At 37.8% G+C, this 7,500-nt stretch overlaps 1 long non-coding RNA gene across 1 annotated transcript in view; it reads right to left on the reverse strand.

The window, feature by feature from the left end:
• Positions 1-3,991: 3,991 nt before the first annotated feature.
• The window catches only part of LOC144966619 (uncharacterized), an 8,140-nt gene continuing 4,631 nt past the window's right edge, over positions 3,992-7,500 (reverse strand). Inside the window, exon 3 of the long non-coding RNA XR_013644249.1 lies at positions 3,992-4,070. This is a non-coding gene — a long non-coding RNA (uncharacterized LOC144966619). The remainder of the gene's footprint in view (positions 4,071-7,500) is intronic.

The following is a 7,500-nucleotide window of genomic DNA, read 5'->3' on the forward strand; positions in this document are numbered from 1 at the left end:
TTGTTCCCCTCAGCATCAAATTAACTGGCTTATAAGTATAAGGCTATCTAAAGTAGGATTAGAAGATGGGTTAAAGTGGAAAGGGGGGGGGGGGGGTGGTTGGTGGGTGTGTTTGGCATTTAAAATGTTGAGAAAGATAAAGGGAGTAAATGTGACTCATAAATAAGGGAACAACACACAACAAACGACGTTTCGGCCTTTGGCCCTTTCAAGTCATCACGACCACACACACACACACACACACACACACACACACACACACACATACACACACACACATATATATAATATATATATATATATATATATATATATATATATATATATATATATATAATTTCGTGTTTACTTGAACAAAGGCCGAAACGCGGGTGGTTGGATGGGAGCATCACCATTGAATCATATACCTATGATGTTCGCATGGGTGTACGATCCGATAGTGATGTCGTTTCTTCTTCTCTTTACTAGCCTATCCTGCTTCTTTGGTTTGTGATTGTATTTTTGACAGGGGATATTTTTTTTTCTGTAAATCTTCTGCCTGTTTGTTCTTGGTTATTTATAATTTAGCTTATGATATCTTTAGGTTATGATTTTGATTTACATTTGTACTATTTTTGTTAGATTGCTTGTTTTTTTTGTTTCAGCGGTCTCTCATATAACCTCAATTGTGTTGGAAGAGACCTAAAGCAACAAACAAACAAACAAACAAAAAAGGCCGAAACGTCGTTTGTTTTGTGTTGTTCCCTTATTTATGAGTCACATTTACTCCCTTTATCTTTCTCTCCATTTAGGCTTTTCATTTAAAGTGTTATTGTATCATATATATATATATACAGTAAAATTACTTTAAACCGAAAGAAGCTAAACCGAAAAATACCTTAAACCGCAAAGAATTTAAGAAATTGTACTAGTTTCTTCATTATCTTTGTACTAATTCTTACGATGAACCGAAATACTTCTAAGCAGGACTTTCTTTAAACCGAAACAACTTGAGAGCACCTTCCTTTTTTCTCTCTCTATTTTTCTTCAAAAAGTCGGGAAGGTGGCCACACGTAATAATGCCCGGCGATATTAAACAAAGAGCGTAAGTTTAAGATGAGGGTGATGGGTGGGGTGGGGGGTGGGGGTAGGCAAACACTTCAATTACTGCACTTGGGCTTGGTCAACACCACAATCGCACAGACTGGAAAAGGAAGACAGCGGGTGACTGGCAGGCGAAAAATGAGGAAAGAGGGGGAGTTGGGGTGTAGAATCACGAAAACGAGATGTTCTCGCTCGTGTGTTGATGCTTTGGAACTTTTCAACACGACAATAAGGAGGAGGGTGGTACACAACTTACCATTGACAATATTGACATGCCATTTCATTTCCACTTTGTTTAAATGTGTGCGTGTGAGGGGGGGGGGGGGGGGGGGGTGAGGTTCTATGTAATTAGGCCTTTGAACCTAATGGCAATTCAACAAAAGAGAGACGTGTAGTAGACAGCTTTAGCATTGACACGCCTTTTCATTTCCATTTCACTTCATCTCTGAGTAGCTGCGCATCATTCATTATCAATTATCGCACAAGAACTTTCGATCTTATTTTAGCTTTGCATTTTACTAAAAGATGTCTAAAAGAAAGCACTGTGCTTACACGTTTCAGTTTAAAATCAAAATACTATATAAGTCGATGAAAAAAAAGTTGATCAAGACGGAGATATATAGAATACACGGCATCCCAAACTCAACTCTTTCAACAGTTTTGAATTGAAAACAAAAACCCCCAAAAATATTTTTAAAACACACAAAAAACAAAAAAACAAAAATTAATGGTAACGAAGACTGCATTGATTCAACAACTCCATTTAACGGAAACCCATGATACGATTAAATGAGCAAATTCCTTAAATAGTTACTACCCTTGAAAAACATTGCAAAACGGGAACTTGCTTTAAACCAAAATGTCTTTAAACCGAAATGGTTTAGAAGGTCCCCAAAATTTCGGTTTAAAGTAATTCTACTGTATATATATATATATATATATATATATATATATATATATATATATATATATATATATATATATATATATATATATATATATATGGAATGATGGACTGTCACGCAAATAGTCCGTTTTTAGGCTAAACCAACTATAGTTTAGAATCTTGTTACTCGCATCCCCTTTTCCCTCTTCTCCGTCTATCATGTAGTGAACCTGGATCAACTTCGTGTCATTTTAGAGTCAGATATGGTGAAGAGAACTTTTCGATAGAGCAGCGTCTTAGCTAAAAGGCAACAAGTAATACTTGTCCATTTTTACGTTACATGAAATGATTTAAACTCTGGCCCCATGAACCATAAAGTCGTCCCATAAACGGTCGCTTTTAACCAATTTATTGCTGTACTCTGGTAAAACACACAGGCTTTGCAAACAAGCCACATTGGTTATCTCATCGAGAGAATACAAAAAGGTTAAAACATGCGGAATTTTCGAACTTCTTAAGTGAAAGTTGGGTGGCATATGACTTTATTTTACTTTGTTGGTCTGCTCACAAGCGTGTAGGATATGATTGCCAATGTACATGTTAACATTTCCGAGTCTGTATTATTATTCTCTCCACCCCGACCCCCCCTCTTTAGTTGTCTCGTTGGAGGACACGTAATTTTCAGTCCAAGTTGAAATTTTGAAATGTCCACTTTTTGATTTAAAATACAATCGACATAGAATAATATTTATCTCCTCCTCCTGCTCCCCCACATCCTCCTGTGTTTTGTACGTCAGAATACCGCCTCCTCTGTTGACTTTGATAACACCGATGTGGTTATTTATTTAATCTATTTTATTTCAATGTGATGCAGGATGCGTTCCCCTTTCTGCGCTGTGGTTATCGGGAATGATTCTTGTTATTTTGTGTATTATTTACTCAACCCGTATATGTCTGGATTCCAGCCTTACAGCAAATTGGTTCCGTCTTCTAACCTTTTGTACGCCTTAGTCCACGTTTGCACGAACGGATTAGGCGATGGCTTATCCGCCCGTGTTCAAGATAATCGTTAATATGAGTTGATCGCCGAGACAGGGTTAATCCTTTCGGCACATGCAACTGTTTTCTTAACCCCTGTTGTGTCCCCGGTGGCATAATGTGTGTTGTGTAAACGATGATTTTAATGACTAAGTCATTTAGGCACTGTTATTCGAATAAACATAGACAAAGTAGAATTATTAGTTTTGATTTTGATTTTTAGAAAAAAAAATCCTATTAATTTAACGTCCTAACGAAAACAAAAGACCTTTTAAAATGTGAAGTTCTTTAGAATTGTAATGCCAGAGTTTATACCAGTTTCTCTAGAGTCAAACGGACATTAGCAATTAATCGCGGTCCTTTTGATATTATGCTCTCCTATCGCAAAGTGCTCTCCACCACATGCCCTTACAGAGAGAACGCAAACATTGCATTGTGCATGCGTCTCTCTTATCAACTGAGAAAATCGTTTGGTTAATGAGATATCACTAATTATATTTAGGAAATCACTTTTCAAAATGTTATGATATACATACTTTTATAACATAAAGATATAACCAATAAACTTATTTTGATGAAAAGTTCGCAGTGATGCACCAGTTAAATCGTTTCTCAGCTATCTTTTAGTCAGTGATTTCACGGCGGGTAAATCTTAATCTTAATCTTCATCAAAATAAGTTTATTGGTTATATTTGTATTTGAGAAAAGTATGCATATAATAACATTTTGAAAATTGATTTCCCAAATATAATTAGTGATATCTCATTAAGCAAACGATAGAGAGACGCATGCAAAAGGCTATGTTGACGTTCTCTCTCTCTCTCCACTATACCACGGATCCGTTCGCTACTGAGTGGAAAGGGGAGTCCGAAAAAATAAAATCCCGAATGCACCCAAGAATCGATGATGAACCCTTTGTTTGTGAGGCTAAAAGCAAATTAAAAAAACAAAACAAACAAAAACACCCAACAAAAAACAAAAAACAAAACAACAAAAATAAAGAGGCGGGCCTTTCAAAATTGGACATACCTTCCTCGGTTTCTAATCCTGTCGTACTCATCAGCTGGAATGTCAAGATAAAATGACAATAAGTTATTGTGGTTATGCAATAGCTGGAATATTCTTTAAATTAAAGTCTCAACGTGAAAGATTCAGATGGTCATCTGGTATTAATGTACCAAATGTCCCAAATGTAATGTTGTTTTGCAGGTTAAAGACCAACAAATTAAAAAAAGGACAAATGGAGGAGAGAAGAGAAGAGAAAGAGAGAGAGAGAGAGAGAGAGAGAGAGAGAGAGAGAGGGAGAGAGAGAGAGAGAGATAATAGTAAGAGGGAGGGAGAGAGGGTGTGTGGGAGAAAGAGTGAGAGGGAGGGAGAGGGAAAGGGAGGAAAAGAATGAGAGACATTTATAAAGAGAGGGAGGGGGCGGTAGAGAGAGAGAGAAAGAGAGCGAAAGATGGATAGATAGATAGATAGATAGAGAGAGAGAGAGAGAGAGAGAGAGAGAGAGAGAGAGATAATAGTAAGAGGGAGGGAGAGAGGGTGTGTGTGGGAGAAAGAGTGAGAGGGAGGGAGAGGGAAAGGGAGGAAAAGAATGAGAGACATTTATAAAGAGAGGGAGGGGGCGGTAGAGAGAGAGAAAGAGAGCGAAAGATGGATAGATAGGTAGATAGATAGATAGATAGAGAGAGAGAGAGAGAGAGAGAGAGAGAGAGAGAGGGAGAGAGAGAGAGAGAGATGATAGTAAGAGGGAGGGAGAGAGGGTGTGTGTGGGAGAAAGAGTGAGAGGGAGGGAGAGGGAAAGGGAGGAAAAGAATGAGAGACATTTATAAAGAGAGGGAGGGGGCGGTAGAGAGAGAGAGAAAGAGAGCGAAAGATGGATAGATAGATAGATAGATAGAGAGAGAGAGAGAGAGAGAGAGAGAGAGGGGAGAGAGAGAGAGAGAGAGAGAGAGAGAGAGAGAGAGAGAGAGAGAATAGTAAGAGGGAGGGAGAGAGGGTGTGTGTCGGAGAAAGAGTGAGAGGGAGGGAGAGGGAAAGGGAGGAAAAGAATGAGAGACATTTATAAAGAGAGGGAGGGGGCGGTAGAGAGAGAGAAAGAGAGCGAAAGATGGATAGATAGATAGATAGATAGATAGATAGATAGATAGATAGAGAGAGAGAGAGAGAGAGAGAGAGAGAGAGAGAGAGAGAGAGAGAGAGACTATTTCAACAATCGCTTTCGCTGGGAATCGAATCGCAAACTTTTTTTTTCTTCTTCTTCTGAATGACAAATGTGCTTTCATCTGTGTACTACATTTTCTGTTCTTAATTCCTGATCCTGAGTTTACTTATATATTTATATATTTTTAAAGAAGTGCTACTGGTACATAAATCGCAATGCATAACTGGCCACACACGGTTTACTTGTTCCTACACTGTCTCCCTCGACACCCACGTTATAGCACAAACGAAAGCTATAGAAGCGCAATGAACTCCACAGCCCTTTGTTTGAATATTAAAAGTAAAATCAGAATCGTTGTCCTCCGAATCTGAGTTTATCTCGGTTTCTAAAACGTGAACGCGAGAATAATAATCGCTCACCACGCTTTTGATAGTATGCTAAACATTCTTGTCACACCGTGCACATCTTTATGAGAGGTCGAACATTTTTTTGAGCAAATCGCACGGATTGGTCATTTTGAAAGGTGACCCAAGTGTGACATTGATTATCTTCATTTTTACGATGGTGATATGCTAATACGCTTCAACAGTCGTAACGTCACTTCCTTCGTAATGACGCATGGTAACTTAGTAACACTGGCTCTAAATTATCGGAACAACGGCGGACGCCCGTATGAAATATTTCTCCGGCGAGCGTAAAAGCGTATCCAGAGGGGAAAAAAACATAAATTTGATCACGTTTTGACTTTTACACATTCTGATCACAAGACATATGAAAAGTTCTAGCCAGGTTGAAGAATAAAAGGTAATGATTTTCTTTGTTTAGAACCAAGATGGCCGCCGTTGCCGGGCTGCGTGACATCAGATTACTGAATCCAATTGATGGTGGCTTTATAAATTTGCAAGATCAATTTTTTAAATAGAGAAAATCAATTGACAATAAAAACAAATCTTACATGCCATAGTGTTAAAATCCAAGTAGAAAATCTCGAAATCAGACCTTATATTTTTTTTTACACTGTCAGTTTTTAGTCAATGAAGACCCATGCTTTACTCATTCATAATTGTTGTGTTTAAAGTCCTTCAGTCATCAAATGTCATAAAGGCATTCATTAAGTAATGTGTTGTTCATCGATGTAGCTTGTTAAAATGCCATGATTATCGTATCGACTTCTGTAAACTCTTCATCAGCTGACATAATATTATAATCACCACTATCACAATTATTAACCGTTTCAATTACACGAAAGATGTCGAACAGGTGTCCTTGGACCAAATTATAACGTAAAAGAAACTGTAGCCAACGAGAATTATAATTGCAGTTACGCGAGTTCTGTTTGAATAACTATAATGGACAACGATTAGCCTCTAGATCAAAACACTCTCCCGTTGTGATAGGTATGGATAATCCTCTGTCAATAGTATCGATGGCACCGGATCTACCAAAGACAATTCTCTTCAATGGTCCTCGTCTGAATGGTCATGGTCCGCTATTATTGTCCTCATGACCCAATGCATGAGCAGTCATGCCTGACCTCATATTCCAGTAATTTGAAATGTTCCATTTAAATGACAGATCGGTTAGGTGGGACTTTCTTGTTGTTATCTGCACAATTTTAGTGTAACAAGGAGTACTTTTTTTTTAAGTTGGGGAAACAAAAACGACAGAAAACAATTTTGTACGCACGATTTTTAAAACTAACTTGTTTGTGGCTAATATACATAAGTCAGTGATGAATGAAGGTAAAGCCGATGAATATCCCATTTTCAAAAATCAAGACAAGTAACAAACGACACGTGAGTCGCTATCTGATAATAATTAAAGAACTCCTAAACCCAGGATTTGTACATTGCATCACTTTATAATTATGATGATGTTGGTTGTTGTTTTTAAAGAGGGTGTCCACTGTCTTTTGGCGTGACGATGTCTTATTGTTAAATTCCTCCTGGTAATGACAAGTGTTTGTCCGTTCTATCGCGTGTTCCGATTAATACAGGGCTAAATTTCATTGCCTTTTCTGTTGACTTTTATATTCATATCGGAAACGGAATGCGATAATTATTATTAAGACTTCGTTTCCTTCCCCCCCCCCCCCCCGGCCATCCTATTCTCACTTTCTCTCAGTCTTCTTAACTAGTTAAATGCCGTATAATGGAAAGCCAGCTAACTCGTACTACAAATATCGATCAATTTGGATAACCCTCATCTTGGCAAAAACTCTCAAACTTGGGACCTCGCGCTTTACATAGTACGGCAGTTAATTAGTTAATGTTTCTTTTTCTTCTCTCTTTATTTTCGCTTTATACATGTCTCATTTGTATGTATGTTG

The sequence above is a fragment of the Berghia stephanieae genome, chromosome 2 (assembly GCF_034508935.2).
Source record: "Berghia stephanieae isolate SIO BIC M18660-M18661 chromosome 2, UCSD_Bste_1.3, whole genome shotgun sequence".
NCBI lineage: Eukaryota > Metazoa > Mollusca > Gastropoda > Nudibranchia > Aeolidiidae > Berghia > Berghia stephanieae.